This window comes from Lissotriton helveticus, chromosome 1_1, assembly GCF_964261635.1.
Source record: "Lissotriton helveticus chromosome 1_1, aLisHel1.1, whole genome shotgun sequence".
NCBI classification, from domain to species: Eukaryota; Metazoa; Chordata; class Amphibia; order Caudata; family Salamandridae; genus Lissotriton; species Lissotriton helveticus.
The window spans coordinates 1,397,263,827-1,397,285,511 of NC_136057.1; the positions used below are offsets into that span (position 1 = coordinate 1,397,263,827).

The window sequence follows — 21,685 nt, forward strand, 5'->3', positions numbered from 1 at the left end:
ATATGACACCAAGGCCCGGTAGTGCCCCGTCACGAGGCATCTCCGCAGCGTCACGGGGCACCGTGGACAGGCCCCACCGAGATGGAACCGCCAGGGGTTCAGCCCGCGCCGTCTGGGACTCCGTCTGTGTAAATAAGGCCTCTGCTGGCATCGCTTCTGAAAGGGCGACGCCCCAGGGCTCTCTCGAGAAACACAGAGCACAAAACACAGCGGAGACCCTTGAACTTCGGGACGAGGAGGGCGGGGCATGTCCCACCACTTGAGTAAGAGCTTTTTCTCAGAATGCTAAGAAAGCTGTGGGTCTGACCGCTTGCGACAGTCTGGATTCCTTGGCCCATAAACCGCTGTCAGGGTTCTTTTTCCAAGTTGCTTCCCGAGCTGAGACGAGCAGGCATCGCGTTTGGCAATGGTCCTTGGAACAGCAGTCTCAGTAGATTGTTAAGTAAACTGCAGCTCAGCGAACACACCACATTTTGGTTTGCTTGCCAATATTACCCGGGACCTTACCACAAATACCTTTCTAAGCAAGCTGTATGTGATTCAGTAGGCAGTATATCGACCTCAGACCGGAAGTCCACTTACATCTGTTTCTTTCCAGAATTCTAAGTTTTTATTCAGGCAAAAGCTATGTGGTCGACTGAAAACTTTCTTCCTCAAAGGGAACGTTATGTGGCGAGACGCCTATACCTCCAACTAACATTGGATGCCCTTCGGTTGGCAATAGCAACTAGGAACACATCTTGTGGTGGTTGGCCAGCCTATGGCATGCTGTGCCATGCTGCTGTTTTGATATTACTAAACAAAACTGAGTGCACTTTTACTTATGTTGCTCTTATTATTAAAGTCTGTGATGGTGGTGGCTTGCAGACCGGAGCATTTTCCCTGTTTTGTGGAATCCAATAATAAAACAGCTGAAATTCGTGAAATTGTGTTTTCACGTGTATTAAACAGAATAAAAAAGGCAGGACATTTCTGGAAAGTATCGGGATTTCATTGCGGTACGTGACCCACCACAAAAAAACGAAACGGACATGAAATGGTACCAAAACAAAGAAAATACAAAATTCCGTGGAACTTCATAAGGCAGAACAATTCAGTGAAACAGCCTTAAGCCCATTCCATGCACAAAATTTCTCTGAGAGCAGATTTCTTACATTGCATTTTGACATAACAGTACCCAAATAAATGCATTTGTCTTGGCACTTGTTTCAATCAATCAGGGAATTTGTAAAGCGCACTACTTACCCATGAGGGTCTCAAAGCGCTGAGGGGAGGGGGTGCTGCTACTGTTCGAAGAGCCAGGTGTTGAGGAGCTTCCGAAGGTGAGCAGGTCCTGGGTCTGCCGCAGATGGGTGGGGAGGGTGTTCCAGGTCTTGGCAGTGAGGTAGGAGAAGGATCTGCCACCGGATGTTGCTCGTTGGATGCGAGGGATGGCTGCGAGGACGAGGCTGGCGGAGCGGAGCTGGCGGGCGGAGGTGTAGAATGTGAGTCTGTTGTTCAGGTAGGCTGGTCCGGTGTTGTGGAGTGCTTTGTGTGAGTGGGTAAGGAACTTGAAGGTGATCCTCTTGTTGACGGGGAGCCAGTGCAGGTCTCTTAGGTGGGAGGTGATGCAGCTGCATCGAGGGATATTGAGGAGTAGGTGGGCGGAGGCGTTCTGGATGCATTGCAGCCGTTGTAGGTGTTTGGTCGTGATTCCTGTATAGAGTGCATTGCCGTAGTCCACCCTGCTGCTGACGAGAGATTGGGTCACTGTTCTTCTGGTTTCGGTCAGGATCCACTTGTAGATCCTGCGAAGCATGCGGAGGGTGTTGTAACATGGAGAGGGAGGAGTCGAGGATGAATCCTAGGTTGCGTGCGTGGTCCGTGGATGTCGGTGCTGTTCCCAGTGTGGTCGGCCACCAGGAGTCGTCCCAGGCAGAAGGGGTGGGGCCGAGGATGAGGACTTCCGTCTTGTCCGAGTTCAGTTTCAGGCGGCTGCTCCTCATCCACTCGGCGACGGCCTTCATTCCCTCCTGGAGGTTGGTTTTGGCGGTGTGTGGGTCCTTGGTGAGGGAGAGGATGAGCTGGATGTCGTCAGCATAGGAGATGATGTTCAAGTCGTGTTGGCAGGCCATTTGTGCGAGGGGGGCCATGTAGACGTTGAACAGGGTCGGGCTGAGGGATGAGCCCTGGGGTACGCCGCAGATGATGTCGGTGGCTTCGGATCGGAAGGGTGGGAGGCGGACTCTCTGGGTTCTGCCGGAGAGGAAGGACGTGGTCCAGTCCAGGGCCTTCTTCTGGATTCCGGCTTCTTGGAGGCGTGTTCTTAGTGTGCGGTGGCCGACCGTGTCGAAGGCGGCTGACAGGTCCAGGAGGATGAGGGCTGAAGTTTCGCCGTTGTCAAGTTGGCACCTGATGTCGTCTGTGGAGGCGATGAGGGCTGTCTCGGTGCTGTGGTTTCGTCTGAATCCGGACTGGGATGGGTCTAAGATGTTGCGACCTCTGAGCCTTTAACCAGGCGAGGTCGCCCCCACACACCGCCGCTTACTTCCTCGATTTTTGCCTCATTTTCTGCCGCCTCTGCCTCACTTTTTGCTGCTCCAGTCGCCGGACGCCCCAGCCGCCGCTGAGCCGCCACTTTCCCGCCGCTGACTCCCTGGGGCCCCGCCCCACTCCTGCCCATTCGCCGCCCCGCTCCCGCCACCCAGCTGCTCCTCCCTCCCGGCTCCCTACTTATGCCGCTCACGCGTACGCGCAGCGGGCGCGCCGAAGGCGCGCCAAAGGCAAGCCCGTCTGCGCCTGCCGGCGCCTGGCCCGCGCCCAGCGCCAGGACCCCTGGCCCCTGCCACTGCAAGGCCACCCGACGGACCTACGACGCAGCCACCCTCAATGCACTCAATGCCGGCCGGAACACCGCCTGCTACCGAGCCACCCCGAAACGCACCCACGGATCCTTCACCTGCAAAGCCTGCCACTTCACCTGCCTCCGAACCTGCACCGCACCCGCCAAACCGAACACCAGCAACAACCACCTCAAGTGCATCCTGCTCAACACCCGCTCTGTCCACAGGCACGCCGTGGAACTCTGGAACCTCCTCGACACAACTTCACCAGACGTCGCCTTCCTCACGGAAACCTGGATGAACGCCTCCCCAGCCCCCGACATCGCCATCGCCATCCCGGACGGATACAAGATCACCCGGAGGGACCGCGTCAACCAGACCGGAGGAGGCATCGCCATCGTACACAAGAACACCATCTGCATCACGACCAACTCCGACAACACCCTCACCGCCGCTGAACACCTCCACTTCCAGATACACACCGACCCCAAGACGACCATCAGGGGCACCCTCATCTGCAGACCCCCGGGACCACGCACAAAATTCAGCGAAGACATCGCAGACTTCATCAGCCCGCACGCCCTCCCCTCTGCGGACTACATCCTCCTAGGGGACTTCAACTTCCACCTGGAGAACAACAACGACACCAACACCACCACCCTTCTGGACAACCTCGCCAACCTCGGACTCAAGCAACTGGTGAACACCCCCACCCACTACGCCGGCCACACGCTTGACCCTGTCTTCTCCTCCAGCAAGCACTTCTCCTTCAGCCACTCCACCGGACTTCATTGGACGGACCACAGCTGCGTCCACTTCAGCTTCAGAAGAACCACGACCCACCACCACCCGCAACAGGTTCCTCGCAGGAGCTGGAACAAGATCACCGCCGACCAGCTCACCACCTCCCTCAGCCAAAACCCTCCTGCCAACGCAACGGACCCCAACGAAGCAGCCAACAACTTCACACAGTGGATCCCCAACTGGGCAGACACCCTCGCACCACTGAAGACCCCTCCCAGCTGACCCGGCAGTAAAAAAGCCTCTTGGTTCACCGACAAACTCAAGAACTCCAAGAAGAACTGCCGCACCCTCGAGAAAGCCTGGAGCAACAACCAGACCACAGACAACATGACTGCCCTCAAGCACGCCACCCGCAAACACCACCAGCTGATCCGCACCACCAAGAAGACAGCATTCAAGGAACGACTGGACAACAATGCCCACAACAGCAAGGAGCTCTTCAGCATCGTCAAAGAGCTCTCCAACCCCAGCGCCGGAAGCAACGACATCACTCCCTCGCAAGACCTCTGCGACTCACTCGCCTCGTTCTTCCACAGCAAGATCGCCGGCATACACAACAGCTTCGGCGCACAGACCACGCACCCAACCACCAAGCCAACGCCCCCCACCACCACCCTCTGCGCCTGGACTCCGGTCAGCACCGAAGACACCGCCCGCGTGATGAACACAATCCACTCCGGATCACCAACCGACCCCTGCCCCCACCACGTCTTCAACAAAGCCGACTCCATCATCGCACCCCAACTCCGGGAAATCATCAACACCTCCTTCAACACCGCCACCTTCCCGGAGAGCTGGAAGCACGCCGAGCTCAGCGCCCTCCTGAAGAAACCAACAGCGGACCCAACCGACCTCAAGATCTACCGTCCCATCTCGCTCCTCCCTTTTCCTGCCAAGGTCATCGAGAAGACCGTCAACAGTCAGCTTGACGCCTTCCTCGAGACGAACGGATCCCTCGACCACTCGCAGTCCGGCTTCCGAGCTAACCACAGCACCGAGACCGCCCTCATCGCAGCCACAGACGACATCAGATCCCTGCTCGACAACAGGGAAACGGCAGCCCTCATCCTCCTGGACCTCTCCGCGGCGTTCGACACGGTCTGCCACCGCACCCTAGTACAGCGCCTCAAAAACATCGGAATACAAGAGAAGGCACTGGAATGGACCATCTCGTTCCTCACCGGAAGAACCCAGAGGGTCGACCTCCCCCCATTCAGATCCGAGGCCACCGAAGTCATCTGCGGCGTACCACAAGGATCATCACTCAGCTCCACCCTCTTCAATGTCTACATGAGCCCCCTCGCAGCCATCGCACGCCAACACAACCTCAACATCATATCCTACGCCGACGACACCCAGATGATCCTCTCCCTCACCAACGACCCGCCACAGCCAGAACCAGCCTTCACGAAGGGATGAAAGACGTCGCAGAGTGGATGAAGAACAGCCGCCTGAAACTTAACTCAGACAAGACGGAAGTCCTCATCCTGGGATCATTGCCCTCCGCCTGGGACGACTCCTGGTGGCCCCTTGCCCTGGGCACCGCTCCCAAGCCATCGGACCACGCATGTAACCTGGGCTTCATCCTGGACTCCTCCCCTCGATGACCAGACAAGTCAACGCCGTCTCGTCGTCGTGCTTCAACACCCTGCGTATGCTCCGAAAGATCTTCCGTTGGATCCCCACCGAAACTAGGAAGACGGTCACCCAGGCACTCGTCACCAGCCGACTGGACTACGGAAACACCCTCTACGCCGGAACCACAGCCAAACTTCAGAAAAGACTCCAACGTATCCAGAACGCCTCCGCACGACTCATCCTGGACATCCCCCGACACAGCCACATCTCCGGACACCTGAAAGACCTGCACTGGCTCCCCGTCAGCAAGAGGATCATGTTCAGACTCCTCATCCATGCACACAAGGCTCTCTACGACCTGGGACCCAGGTACCTCAACAACCGCCTGACCTTCTACACTCCCACCTGCCAGCTACGTTCCACCAGCCTCGCCCTCGCCGCCGTTCCACGCATCCGCAGAGCCACCACTGGAGGAAGATCCTTCTCCTACCTGGCAGCCAAGACATGGAACTCCCTCCCCATCCACCTCCGACTGACCCAGGACCACCACAGGAAGCAACTCAAGACCTGGCTCTTCCAGCAGTAGCAGACCCCCCCCCCCTAGCGCCTTGAGACCCCTCCGGGTGAGTAGCGCGCTTTACAAATGCCATGATTGATTGATTGATTGATTGATTGTTGTCCTCGAGGTGGAGGTCAGCTATATGTTGGCGATTTTCTCGATGACCTTCGAAGGAGAGGTTGATGATCTTCTGTAGTTGGGGGGCGATGGTTGCGTCTGCTTTGTTGAAGACATGGTGCGGGCAGGGGTCCGACGGGGATCCTGAGTGGATGGAGTTCATGGCCTTGCGTGTCTCGTCGTTGTTGACGTGGGCCCAGGAGGTGAGCTGGTTGGTGCAGGTGGCGTTCGGGGTGGGGTCTGTCGTGGTCGTGGCGGACGGGGTGTTGAGACTGTCATGGATGTTGGCGATCTTGCGATGGAAGAAGGCGGCCAGTGAGTCGCACAGATCTTGCGAGGGCGGGATGTCTTTGGTGTTGGCTCTGGGGTTGGAGAGTTCCTTCACTATGTTGAAGAGCTCTTTGCTGTTGTGTGCATTGTTATCCAGGCGGGTTTTGAAGGAGGATCTCTTGGCTGTTCTGATGAGGTGGTGATTTCTGCAGATGGCGTCCTTGTGGGCTGTGTGGCTGTCTGGTGTGCGGTCGTGGAGCCACTTCTTCTCCAGCTTCCGGCATGTCCGTTCGGAGGTCTGGAGTTCTTCAGTGAATCAGGCGGTTTTCTTGCTGTGGTGGTTGATGGAGGGGTTCTTGAGCGGGGCGAGAGTGTTGGCGCAGTCGTCGATCCACTGTCTGAGGTTACGGGCGGCGGCGGCTGGGTCGGTGGGGTCGGTGGGTGGGTTCTAGGCGAGGGTGGAGGTCAGTTGGTCCTCGGTGATTTTGCTCCAGCAGCGGCGGGGCAGCTGTTGGGTGCGGTGGTGCGTGGTTGGTTTCTTGAAGGTGAAGTGGATGCAGTGGTGGTCTGTCCAGTGGAGTGCGGTGGTGTGGTTGAAGGCGACGTGGATGCTTGTGGAGAAGACGGGGTCGAGCGTGTGGCCGGCGGCTTGGGTGGGTTCGGTGACGAGCTGTCTGAGGCCGAGGTTGGGGAGGTTGTCGATCAGGGTGGCGGAGTTGGCATCGTTGTTGTTCTCGAGGTGGAAGTTCAAGTCCCCGAGGATGATGTAGTCCGTGGAGGCGAGTGCGTGGGTGCTGGCGAGGTCGGCGATGGAGTCTCTGAACTGGGCCCGTGGTTCGGGGGGTCTGTAGACGAGTGCTCCTCTGAGGGTGGTGTTGGGGTCGGTGTGGATCTGGAAGTGCAGGTGTTCGGCGGAGTAGAGTGAGTCATCTGCGAGGGTGTGGACCTTGAGGGTGGACTTGTGGACGATGGCTTTTCCTCCTCCGGTTCCATTGGCGTGATCCCTGGGGGTGATCTTGTAGCCGTCCGGGATGGCTATGGCGATGTCGGGTGCCGAGGAGTCGTTCCACCAGGTCTCGGTCAGGAAGGCAACATATGGGGCGGAGGTGTCAAGCAGGTCCCAGAGCTCGACGGCTACTTTGTTAATATAGAACACCTTCCTCAGGACTGTTTCGTTAAAAACATCAAATCTTCTTTTTTAATGTTCATTTTGTCTTATGGGTACCGAGTGTATCCCAGGGGTTACAGTAAATTTTCAACCTCCACGTCCTCTCTATATCTCTTCAGAGGATTTATTACTAGCCAAGGGGCGCCACGCTCCGTTTCAAACACTGTCTCACGATCTAGTTGGGATAGCCCGAAGGGATTCTTTTCTTTACTCCTCAAAGGGTCACACAATGCTCATCCCTCTTTATTATTTGAGGAGATGTTCAGCATCTCATTTAGAAAGCGTAGCGGTCTGCCTATCCGGTCTCTCTGGTTCCCCGTGTAGAATTAGATGTATAATTTTGTTTTTATTAAATTGATGTATTGTAATTGAATAATGTACTGATTCATTGTGAAATTCATGATTAGAAATGATTAGGTAGGCATATGTATATATGTTATTTAATTTGTTAATGCATTTATTATGGTAAAATAATTGTAATAAAAACTACTGAGACAAATACAACTTTAAGCTGTTATTGCCAAACTTCACCTTTGGGTTATACAAGAGGGATGTGGTTTTGCTTACAGTGCCACGCTTGACAGAGGGCCAAAGTTAGGTTTGAGTGGACAGCTTAAAGGTAGACAAGGTGGCTGAGGACTTTATGCCTGGCATGCAGCCTTCACTCAGCCTGCAACATTTAGGCATGCATGCCTGCCCAGCAGACATCTCTATACATTGGCAGGAACTGCCTTCAACAGACTGTTCTGTCAAACATGACAGCTGACCATCAACCTTTTGCAAAGTTTTCTATTTTTCAAACACAAACTCCTAAAGCGGCAGTTTGTTTATGGAAAGTAAAAAACAAATGCCCCCTACACCAGGGGAGCTATCTACCATGTTGTGGGGGGTAATTTTTCTTTTTTAACTATTTATCTTTTATTTTTTTTGCTGTCCCTCACCACCAGGCTGTAGCTGGTGGTAACCGACAGTTGCCATTGGACAGTCCGCTGTAAATAGGGTGGACATTTGGATGGCTAACCTCCGACATCCCCAACTAAGTTGAGCTGCTGGAGGATGTTTTACACCAACAGAATACATTTTACTCAGTCGGCATAAAACTTGCAATCCGCGAAACTCAAAACCAGGTGGGTGGATCTTGAGTTTAACGGACAGGGTACTCTGTCACCGTTGCGAAGGAGTATCCTGTTCAGCTAGCTGTAAATAAACCCTAGAGGCCCACGTAATGCAAAGTAGTACTGACCCTGCTCCTCATGGAAACAGTCCATCCTGAACCTTTGTCACCTCTCCCATTTACCCTGCAGCTTTTTTAGTTGGGAAGTTGTGAGATTCACACCTCCGCCCATCTCAATAACTAAGCTATGCCCCTGCTTGCCTTTTCCTTTGATGTATGGGGAGTGAGAAAACCAGCATCTCTTAATTCAGTTTTTGTGTGTGCATGTAGATGTTGAGGTCACAGGGCTCGACTGTAATATGGGCATGGATGTCAATCTCACAAAATGCCAGTAGTGGAAGGACTTTATTATTTCCTAGTGACATCATGGCTTTGAACCTTGAACTGGCAGGCTACCCCCTATCTCGCCCTGAGCTTTTACAGGGGGGCGGTGTCGTAAAACAAAATTACACCCCACCCCTGCAAAATGTGAAGAGGAACCACTTCGTTTTCCGTATATCACAGATATTCATGGGCCTTGGGCTGAATGGAGGCCCCTGAAGGATTGGGGTCCCATGAAAGGTTCATGTCCTCCACTGCACTGATGGGCTAGATTTATGCCCCTGAGGGGTGGACAAGGAAAGGAAATTACAGCAAGCAAAAAGGGATCTTGGAGTTCATTTATTTTCTACTGCATGTGTAGCCTTAAGGACCCCTGAGACCTTACGTCACAAGGGAAATCCTGGGGGTGACCAAATTATAAACAGCTGCTAAGCACTGCTACCCCTAACAGATATCCACGCCAGTAGGGGACTCAAACGATACTCGTTCCTGGCCTAAATCCCGTGATCTTTGTGGAGATTGAGGTGTGGGCCAACGTTCTTTCTGCCAAACGCCTTGAGACCTACTCTGGTGAATTGTTGCGCTATACAAAAGCCTTTGACATTTGACATTAGTTTTAAGGAGAATCACTATAACTTACACTGTTTTTAAACACTTCTCCGAGGAGGCATGTGATGAAAGAACAATAATTATTACTTTTTTTATGCATTATTTTTTTAACTTAATTATTTATGAACAGTATTTCATTTGTAATGTTCAATTTTTCTGGGTATTGCAGTGCCAGTCACCAAGCAAGTAAACTTTAGCTCAACTAACATGTCTCCTCTCCCAGTACTGTTTGTCGTCAGCTGTGTTTTAAATGGATAAGAAAAGTGTGAGTAGTCACTACCCGAGAGAAATGCAGGTGCTCTCTCTTTGCAAGTATTGCAGCAGTGCTGAGAAGTGCAGGTATTCTCCCTTTCAAATGAAAGAAGTGCAGGTACTCAGTACCTGACAGCGCCTTCCCATTTAAAATTCTGGTCGTCTGAGTATTTCCACAGAATGCCAAACAAGCTGGGACTCAACAAGCGTGCCACCTCCTGGATTACTTTTTACATTATTTGTTTGAGTGAGCAGCAGGCATTCCACACCCTAGATTGCACTATGTGCTCCACACTGCCAAATACCTTTTTCAAGAATGATAAGCAAGCTGTGCATCAACAGGCATTCCACGCGCGGGTAAATGGAGAGAAGAGGTCGTCCGATGGGCGACAGCAGAAAGGGAGGAGCTACAGTGGAAAAAATATAGGGGATTACGAAAGCGTCCAATATCCTTAGATTGGGCACACTTGATAGAACTTTTTAAAACAGAAACGGAGGAGTTCTCAGGGGACTCACAACCCTCACCAACAGTGAAGTGGATAATTGATACCCCCTCACATAGTGACTTAGTTGATAGCAAATGTCCTCAATGTGGATAGCCAGTTCCCTACCTCCCTTTTTAGGTCGAAGCCTAGAGTAAGACTGCGCACATGCGCAGTCTCGCGGGCGAGATCTAATGATTTAGAGAGAGAGTCACTAGCCGGCTTTCAGCCCCACCCCTCTTTCCCATTGGCCGGCGTCACCGTTTATGCTAAACGGTGGCGGGCCATTGGGAAAGAGCTCATGGTGACGTATTCTTTTCTCTTTTTCAGACGGCACACTTGGACGGGCTCGTCTGATTTACGTTTGTCACAAAAGCTTTCTTATCTTTATGGGGCATGGCCCCATAAAGACAAGAAAGCTTTCACAATGGACGAAAGTGAAAGTGGGCCGTTCTTGTTTTAGTAGATAACAATTTTGACAGAACTTTTTCTCAGTCTCCTCCGCACACACACACACAATAATGTTGCTGTAACTCCCTGTAACAGCGTTTTCAAACACCGACCAATCACAGTTATGCGGATCCTTTTTCAAACACAAATTGTAGAGCTTTGATCTAGCTACATTGTAGAGACTTCGGCAAAAATCAAAAACGGCAATCCTTCTTTCGACTGATTTACATGCACTTTGCAGCGAGATGGATGAAAAATGTTCGAAAATAAAAAGGGAAAACTCTGGCGTGCTGTCAGAATCAGTGAGATGGCGTTATGTAACATTTGTCTCATCATCACACGGGCCAGAAGCGATAAGGTGTGGAGAAATGCACAGCATTGCCTGGCAACAGATGTAGGTGGTTTGTCTATTGTACAAATTTACTTTGCCACAGCTTGTCTAACTTGTAAAATGTACAGCCCTGACCACCGAACTAGTGTTGTATATTGAAGGAAGGGCTAACTCGCCATTCCGGTTAACTTCGGCAACCCCCGTTTGCCTTGTCGTGGCAATAAAATTCATTTGAATGTGAGCCAGAGACAGGAAGGGGGAGGGGCGGCCCCGTCCCAGGTCCTTAGCCCGGGGCAGAGGCAGCCCTGTCCTGCGCTCGTGTTTCCGCCCTACTCGCACCCTCACTCCAAGGAGCGCTCCTACCACACTCACCTGCCATGTGACCGGAGCAGGTCCACTGCACCGGGAGGACATGCACTGGGCGGGGCTAACAATGAATCACGGACACTTCGTTCACGAGAGAGGTATTCACAACACTCGAGAGCCTCCGACTGGTAAAAGAGGTGAGTGCCGGGAGCGGGCAGAGGGGCTGCAAAGTCCCCGGGCCCATCCGTGAGAGTACCCAGGTGTGCCGTGGTGGTGTCCTAAACGGAGTGCGGGGTTAGCCCCAGCTCTCAGGAGCTAACGTTGGAGGTCTGTGTAACTAAATAATATTGAGCGCAGTGTAAGGATTTAGCCTCGGTGTTCAGTCTAAGGAGACCAGCGTTAGCTTCTGTGTCAGGAGCCAGTATCGAAACTCATTGTAAGGAGCGACTATCGGTGCTCAATGTAAGGAGGTGCTATCGGTGCTCAGTGTAAGGATCTACCTAGCCTTGGTCCTCAGGAGCTACTATCAGTGTTCAGTGTAAGGAGGTAGCCTTGGTACTCAACATAAGGAGCTACTGTTAGTGCTGAGCGCCTGTATACCCTCTCCTGTGATAGTGCGCTCTACAAATCTGAATAACTTGCCAGTGTAAGGACTATTGGTGCTCAGGGTACGGAGCTAGTATTGGTGCTCAGTGTAAGGAGCTGGTATTGGTGCTCAGTGTGAGATGTTATTGGTACCTACTGTAAGGAGCTAGTATTTGTGTTCATTGTAAAAAGGTTACCCTGGTGATCAGCGTAAGGAGATTGTGTTGGTGCTAAGTGTAAGGATCTGGCCTTGGTGCTCATGAGCTAGTATTGGTGCTCAGTGTAAGAAGGTGTTATTGAAGCTAAGTGTGAGGAGCTAGTATCGGTGATCAGCGAAGGAGTTGTTATTGAAGCTAAGTGTGAGGGGCTAGTATCAGTGATCAGTGAAGGAGGTGTTATTGAAGCTAAGTGTGAGGGGCTAGTATCAGTGCTTAGTGTAAGAATGTAGCCTTGATGATCAGCGTAAGGAGTTTGTGTTCGTAGTAAGTGTAAGGAGTTAGCCTTGGTTCTCAGTGTGGGGAGATTTTTCGGGGCTCCGTGTACGGAGCTAGTATCGGTACTCAGTGTGAGATGTTTTCGGGGCTCAGTGTAAGGAGCTAGTATCGGTACCCAGTGTGAGATGTTTTCGGGGCTCAGTGTAAGGAGATATTATCAGTACTCAGTGTTAGATGTTTTCCGCGCTCAGTGTAAGGCGTTAGTATCGGTACTCAAGTGTGAAGAGATGTTTTCGGAGCTCAGTGTAAGGAGGTAGCCTTGGTGCTCAGTGTAAGGAGGTGGTATTGAAGCCAAGTGTAAGGAGCTAGTATCGATACTCAGTGTGAGGAAATGTTTTCAGAGCTCAGTGTAAGGAGCTAGTATGGGTACTCGGTCTCTAGTACTCTCTACTACTCACTCTCTACTACTCACTCTCTACTACTCACTCTCCACTACTCTCTACTAGTCTCTACTCACTCTACTACTCACTCTCTACTACTCTACTACCCACTCTACTACTCTCTACTACTCAATCTCTACTACGCTCTAGTACTCTCTACTATTCTCTACTCACTCTCTACTACTCTTTACTACTCACTCTCTACTACGCACCCTCTACTACTCGCGCTCTACTACTTTCTACTCTCTACTACTTACGCTCTACTACTCTCTCTCTACTACTCACTACTACTCTCTCTACTACTCTCTCTCTACTACTCACGCTCTACTACTCTCTACTACTCACTTTCTACTACTCTCTACTACTCAATTTCTACTACTCACTCTCAACTACTCTCTACTACTTACTCTCTACTACTCACTCTCTACTACTCTCTACTACTAACTCTACTATTCTCTACTACTCACTCTACTACTCATTATCTACTACTCACTCTACTACTTGCTACTACACACTGTCTACTACTCACTCTCTACTACTGTCTACTACTGACTCTCTACTACTCACTCTCTACTCTACTACTCACTCGCTACTTCTCTCTGCTCTCTACTCACTCTACTATCTACTACTCACTCTCTACTACTCTTTCTACTACTCTCTCTACTACTCACTCTACTCCTCTCTACTCTCTCTCTACGACTCTCTACTACTCACTCTCAACTACTCACTCTCTATTACTCACTCTCTACTACTCTCTCTATTACTCTCTACTACTCTCTCTCTACTACTCACTCTCTACTACTCACTCTCTACTATCTAGTACTCACTCTCTACTACTCTCTACTACTCACTCTACTCCTCTCTACTCCTCTCTCTCTACTACTCACTCTCTACTACTCACGCTCTACTACTCTCTCTACTACTCACTCTGCTACTCTCTACTACTCACTCTCTACTACTCACTCTCCACTCTCTATCTCTCTCTCTGCTACTCTATACCTCTCTACCTCTCTCTGCGCACACACATATACATATATATGCATATGCATTTATATATATGTATGTGTGTATAATTACATACATACATATATAAACATATATATATATATATATATATACATCTGCATATCTATATAAATACAAATATGAATGCATGCATACATATACATATATGCATACATATGCATGTTATGTACATGAAAGTTTGAAAAACACTAATAAAAGCAAAGCTAAAAGCCACCTAATTACAAGCAGAATTGCTTTAACTGAAACAAGCGCGAGACCTATTGCATTTTCAATGCTTGCTTCTTCTTTGCTCCTCACATTGCTGTTGTCCTCCTCCTTCCCCCTCCCCCCTTTTTCTCCTTACCACAATCGGTAGTACTTATCACCCGATTCTCTTACCGGGACAAAATTGTAGTACCTACACAGCGGTACTTGTTTTGGTTTCGTTTTGTTATGGGTTGGGTTTACGTGGGTGAGATAGGGTAGGTGGATTGCATTGGGTTTTAATCAATACATACATTAGACATGTAATTTATGCTGTACTGTTATAACGTAAATGGAAGATAATTTATTCCTGGTGAAATAGCGTGACTCAGCTTACTAACAGTTGAAATATCCTGCATAACGAGTTCATAGCAGGCTGCGTGTTTAATATGAGACTAATATTAATGAAAACTCAACATGTATTAACAATACTTAACAATGTAATGTTGCAACTGTAAAACCTAATAAAGTCTGTGTTTAAAAAAAGGGCAAGGTTTGTTGTGTAGGAGTTCCCAAGTCAGGGGCGTCATCAGGACCCCCCCCCCCCCCCCCCCCCGCTTTAGCAGTTGCAGCTGGGTTGGGGGTTATGGATGTGTGAAAGGGTGATGAATGGAAGATGAGAGAAAAGATGGCTGGATGATTTAATAGGTGAAAGAATGGATGATGAGTGAAAGAGGATAAGGAGTGTAGATGAAAAGATGGATGATGGAGTGAAAGGTTGGAAGGATGGACGAGTTGAAATGGTGGATGGATGGATGGATGGGTAAAAGGATGAGTGTAAGTACAGATGAGTAAAAGAATAGATGAATGAGTGAATGGGTGGCTAGGTGCATGACTGGGTGAAAGGGTGAAGGGATGGATGAGTGAAAGGATGAATGGATGGAAGGATGAGTGAGTGAAAAGATGGATGGATGACTGAAAGGGTAAACAGATGGATGGATGGATAGATGTGTGAGTGAAATGGTGGATAGCAGGTGAGTGAAAAGATGGATACATGCATGAATGAACGAGTGAAAGGATGGATGAATGAAAGGGAGGAAGGATGTATGGATGGGTGAGTGAGTGAAAGGGTAAATGGATGGATGAGTGAAAGGATGGATGGTTGGCAATTTGGATGGATGTATGAGTGAGTGAAAGGATGGATCGACGAGTGAAAGAGTAAATTGATGAATCGATGAGTGGATCGATGGATGGACCAAGTGAAAGGTAGATGGATGAGTGACTCAATGGATGAGTGAAAGAACGGATGGATGAGTGAAAGGAAGGGTAGATGGATGGCTGGATGAAAGGGTGGGCGGATAGATAAGTGAAAGGGTGAATGGATGGATGAATGAATAAAAGGGTAGATGGGTGGATGAGTAAGTGAAAGAATGGATGAGTAAAATGCTAAATTAATGGATGGATGAGTGGATGGATGGGTCACAGGGTGGATGAGTGAGTGAAAGGATGGGTAGCTGAAGGAACGGATGGATGGATGAGTGAAAAGGAGGATGGATGAGTAAAAGGGTGGATGGATGAGCAAACTTATGGATAGATGACTTGCCAAGGATGCAAAGCATGGTGAATCTCCCATACACACCACCATCTGAAATGTTTTTGGAACTGAATTATCAGAATTCCCAAGAATTCTATATGGCTTTGCTTTACCAGCCATGCCAGCTTCTAGACTGCCATTAATCGGTTGGTTTTAAGAGCCCTGGAACGCAGATTCTGAGCATGCTGCACCTCTGCAGGTTCACCACTTTGTGGACTGTACTTGACACTGTACATTGTCAAATCCAATTCTCCAGAATGTTGCCCATACTGTGTTCCAGAAGCATCATGCCTTCTATATAGCCTTTTGCTCTGTCCACTGTCATAGCCCTTTGACAGAAAGGGAAAGAGAAGCGATGAGAGAGAGCGGAATGGAGACAAAGAGTGCAAAAGAGGGAGATACAAAGCAAGCTATAACGCTTCCTCCATGCCTTCTTCCGGGTTCTTATTTGCATAGTCCCATCTAGTGGCGGCTGGCAATACATAAATATGGGAAGGCGCAATGCACCCAACTCGCCACAAATGATGCTCCCGCCCGGTGCAGCACTGCTTTCCCGGCAATGGTGGTGTCCACAAGCAGGAAAGAGAAGAACTTCCCCTTCTGCCCTGTGGAACGCGAATTCTGACCAATTCTGGAGCTGCTCTCAGCATGACAGCAGCTCCAGCATTGGTGGGAGCAGGTTAACCCAGCGCTCATTTTGAGGTTGGGGGCCTGTGCCAGCAATCACCCGGCTGTTTTACAGCCCGGGATTGCTAGGTCTACAGTACGCAATGTGAGCTGGCCATAGATAGCCAGCCGGCCAACCCGACCTGCGCACTGAAAGGGCCTGCAGTAATCCTGCAATATTAGGATTCAGCCCGCCCCCTTGCCTCATGCTTGCGCTGTACACAGCGCAAGCTGGTGGCAAAATAAAATGGCATTATTATGCCATTTTATTTATTAGTGTGAGCCTGCTGCGCTCCCAGCAGGCGGGGTGATGCTCCTCCGCCATGTAGGTGGAGCCGCCCCTAGTTCTTTCCTTCATGCCTTTAACCCCTTCCATGCGTCGGACGGCCGGCGGCCGGCCGACGTCACGGTGGGCGTGTGCGGACGACGGCCGGGGGCCGTCCGAACCACGCCCACGCCATAAATCACCCGCACCGCGGCGGAATTTTCGCCGCGGTCAAGGGGTTAACTTAGCATGCTAAGATACATATGGTTTGGCATGGAATCATCTTCTGGGCTGCTGGTTCATCATGTGGATCAGAGGCCGGTAACAATATTGATAAGCAAGATGTTACTTAGCAGGCATGCTATTGTGCAAACGTACCTTGTATTCCTATTGCTTTAACATTAATGTTCCCTTGCATCTGTATATTATAACATGTGCTAATACATTTTATAATCAAACGAGCATTCCGTTTTTTATTGAACTAACCCGAAGTGCCCTTTGCCCTCAAAGTGCTTGCTAAGTTTTGTGACTCTTGTAGGCCTAGAAGCAATTTTATTCCAGATAGGTCATTTGCACACTTCCTGAATCTCGTGGTAAAGCACAGGCTCACTTAGAGATATTGACACCCAGAAGAGTGACTTCAGGAAATGAATGAAGTCAGCAGTGTATTCACTTATTATATCTTAGTTTCAAGGTCATCAAGAATTTTCTCTGTGAGAAGATCCTGCCGCCTTCTCATTAGAAAAGTTTCACAGTAACACATTTCTCTGAAGCCTTTATGCTCTATAGACTTCTTTAATGAGAAAATGTTATAAAAAGCGGGAAAATTGGATGCATTTTAGAATTACATGCTTCAACTGGCTTTTTTGGATGAGAACTTTGTCATTTGAAATGGCAAGTATCTCCTGATTACTTGCTGTGCTGCTTGCTATTTTTGCATTACATTGTATTGTAATTGCATTTATATAGCGCTTACCACCCCTGACGAGGCATCAAAGCCCTTTTTCAGCAAGTAGCACAATACTCCAGAACCCATAAAGGATTAGTGGTGAATTAGTATGGTGAAATATGAAAGTGAAATGTGAAAGTAATTTGAGTGGTGGATATGTTAGTCAGTTATTTGGATTCAGAAGGACAGTGGAGGGATAGAAGAGAGTAAAGGTTTGCATTTATATAACGCTTATTACCCCTGATGGGGTGTTGAAGCGCTCTTTCGGCATTACGTGCATGCTAGTCTGTTAGGCTTCCCGACATATTGGGTTTTAGTTTAGCATAACATGGCTCAAGTTCATTATTGGCTAGCTCTCCACAAAATACTCCTTGCATCAGAGGCTTAGCTATCAATAGTGCAGCAGGTACAGTAGCACCAGGACTCAGGTGGGTAGGGAGCCCGCTGCACACCGACTATGGCAGTTTATCAGCACCTAACTAGGGGGCAGATTGCTCATTTTCCATGCTGCGCCCATGACTTGCAGTGGGAGCGTGGGTACGACTCTTTCTTGATTGTGAAGGAGAGCACCCAGCCGCGGTACAATCTGGGGCTACTGGGAACAGAGCCTGACTCCTCCAGTGGGTGCCCGCTGCGGCAGTGCCAGCGTGATGAGTTGTCTTCCACTCTGACTCCTCCTCTTATTTCACCAACTATTCCGTGCAGGGGGCTGCTGAGAAACAGAAGGCTCCAGGGCAGGCGAGCTGCATTGTCACAACAGGAAGCACGTACAGCCATTGTTTCCGGTGCTCGAACCCAAAGCTCCCCGCCCCAGCAATGCACAAGAGGCTCAGGCTCCGAAAGGCACCAGTCCCAGTCATTGAGAGTATGTGACTCCTTCCCAGGGTCAGACTGGCAATAGCGGGCACCAGGCGTTACCCCGGTGGGCCGGATGGTGTTTTTTTCGCCGTGGGGCCAGTTTTTTCACTGGAGGGGGTTTGTAGTGCTGCAATATTGGCCCCCAGTAACAAAAGCGGTAGCAGTGTTTTTTACTAGCTCCCCCCCTGAACCTCCCCCCCTTACCCCCCCCCCCCCCTCCTCGCAGGACCGGTCCAGCAGCAATCTGCTAGGGCTGGTTGCTGTTCCCAGTCCGGCCCTGCTCCTTCCCCTTATCTTCTTCAGATCCTGGTAGGGCAAAAGATCTCACAAAACCCCAGTAAAATGTCAGGCCTGAAGTTAAATACAGCCTGTATTGGAAGTCCACCTCCTGAGAACTTCACTCCTTCAGATGTTCTCTCATGCTGTCCCATCTATGGTAGAGGACTCCATGGCAGACAGATCTGACGCCTCTGACCCAACAGACTAAGGGAGGATGGATGAGGTCACCCAATCACAATAATCAATAGTGGATAGAGTGCCTTCATTCATCACTTTTTTCTTGATGCCCTGAATGACAACATAAAGGCCTTGAAGGCTGCTCCTGGTCCCTGGGAAGGACATTACCGAGCTCCTGTGCAGCTGCTGGTGCCCTTAGTACAGGTTCTAGCACAAGAAGGTCTGCCTCTCTTGGCACCAGCTCCCAGGTCTCTTTCAGTGGCCCAACTGCCCCCTCTGCTTCCTCCAGGCAGGGGGGATGCTCCACCTCATAGATGGCCCTCCTCCACTCGTGGAGGGCTTGGAGACAACCTGAACTCTGATACCGAGGCCGGTAAGTGAGCCCAGCTACCTGCACCCAACCAAGCAGTAATATTTGCTGCTCACCTAGACATTCAAAGCTCTGTGCGCATAAACACTGCACCCCTGCTGCAGAGTGAGAACATCTTTGCGCTTCCCCATGAAAACCAACGCTCATTGTTGAGCCCTGGAGCTTCAGTCAGATTCATTAGGTCTGGAAGAAGCCACACTCTGAGGTGAGGCCACATTCACAAAGTCTCTGGACAACAAATGTCAGGCTTCAAAAAACAATACTTTCTTTTGCGTTTGGAATGCCCAGATCTGTCTTTTGTGGTGACTGAAATTACAGTGACTCACATGATTATGTCTTCTCCCATGTACAAGGATGCAAAATGTCTGCAGTTCCACTGCAAAAGAGGTAGCAGTCAAAGTGGCTGTGATCCGACAGGCTGAGGCTGGTGCCGCCCTAGTAAGCTACTGCGTATATCTGAGGATTACGTTTTACATTACGACTTCTTCCATGAGCAAACAAGCATTTACAATGCAACGGCTTCGCCTTTTGCAAAAGTTAGAGCTATTGGCATTGTAAATGACAACATTTTTATTTATGTGTTGGTTTTGAAAACAGATAAATAAATGGCATTGTCATTTACATTGCCAATGGCTTAATCTCTCGCAAATGAGAGACCTATTGCATTTGCATCCACACACACACACACACACCCACAGAGCCACACACACACACACAGAGCCACACACACACACACACATAGCCCCACACACACACACAAAGCCCCACACACACAGAGCCCCACACACACAGAGCCCCACACACAGAGCCACACACACACACAGAGCCACACACACACAGAGCCACACACACACACAGAGCCACACACACACACACACAGAGCCACACACACACACAGAGCCACACACACACACACACACAGCCACAGACACACACACAGAGCCACACACACACACAGAGCCACACACACACACACAGAGCCACACACACACACACACACATAGCCCCACACACACACACAAAGCCCCACACACACAGAGCCCCACACACACAGAGCCCCACACACAGAGCCACACACACACACAGAGCCACACACACACAGAGCCACACACACACACACAGAGCCACACACACACACACAGAGCCACACACACACACAGAGCCACACACACACACACACACAGCCACAGACACACACACAGAGCCACACACACACACAGAGCCACACACACACACACAGAGCCACACACACACACACACACATAGAGCCACACACACACAGAGCCACCCACTAGGCTCAACAGGGGCACGCCGGCCTAACACTAACCACCCCATTATAAACGTACACAGCACTCCAACGCAACATATGCTCTTCTGGTAGAAAGGAAGACCGAGAGGGACTGGTACTAACCGGTCTGTACTGCAAACAAAGACAGCGATTATTTGGATCTGGAACAAGTTGAGAAGCTAACTGGCGGAGGTGGCACCGTCACTGATACACACTGCAGGACAAGAGGAGGAGATGCACCGAGGGCCTGCGGGTCACAACAAACCACAGGAGGGGGGGGGTCGCAAGACTCAGGAGGCTCCCTCTCCAATACACACTGCAGGACAACTGAAATACAATCTATTGCGGAGGTCTGTGGGGCGAGAGGCATCGCCGGGATCTTATTGGACAAAGAAGCCATTGATAACAGACCAGAGGATGAATCACAAGAACACGGTGAGAAACTGAAAGAACAAGCTGCTAACACATGCAAAGAGACTCCGCAAACGATCTACTAATATCGCGGCCTAGGAGTCTCGCCGACACCATGAGAAGTTAAAGGAGACGAAAGGCGGCACCACTGCTAACAAGCAGTGATCCCCTAAGAACTGAATATAGGGCCATGAACATGAGGTTTATTGCAGGACAAAGAGGCCATTGCTGAAACCACTGACCAGGAGCCCATCATAAGTGAAAGCTTTTGCTGAACAAGGTTTCACTAACGCACCATAAACGAAGGAGCATCACCCCCACTACAGCCAAGGAGAGACTCGGAGCAGATGACACAATACAATCTGCAGGGCTGGGAGTAGCCACAGTTTACCCACTACAGAAGGGGTGCCGTTCCTACGACAGTGGTGCTTCAGAGGCCGACACACTGCAGGCCATTGTAAGGTGTGGTCCACGTTGCGACCCAAGGAAAAAACCCAAGGCCTTGCACAGCAAGAGCTTAAGCCCCATGACTGATCCATCACAACTGTAAGGTCACGGCAGAAGATGGATTTTAGCCAAATACTGCAGCAAAGTCTTGTGAAGATATGCACCCCAATTCGCAGCTCTGCGTCCACCCCATGAACAAGCGCACTCAAGAGGATGGACCGCGGTCCTAAGTAAAGCAAAACGCCTGCTTTAGAAAGAAAAAAAGATACACCGCCTCCAAAACAAAACCTGCCACTGGTAGAATGAAGGAGAAAAGAAATATAAAAATATGTAGCCAAACTAACAAATTTCGCCATTCAGCTTGCCATGCACACTAACTCCCTGAGATGCCTTGACCAGCTCACTGTTCTGGGAGTCAAGTGCGATAGTGGTGTAGTTGGCAAAGTTTGCAGCACCATAGTAGAATGGAC

The 21,685-nt window shown here is 50.2% G+C and overlaps 1 protein-coding gene across 1 annotated transcript in view; it reads right to left on the reverse strand.

Moving 5' to 3' along the window:
* The window catches only part of RGL3 (ral guanine nucleotide dissociation stimulator like 3), a 357,925-nt gene that overhangs the window by 286,480 nt on the left and 49,760 nt on the right, over positions 1–21,685 (reverse strand). The window lies entirely within an intron of this gene.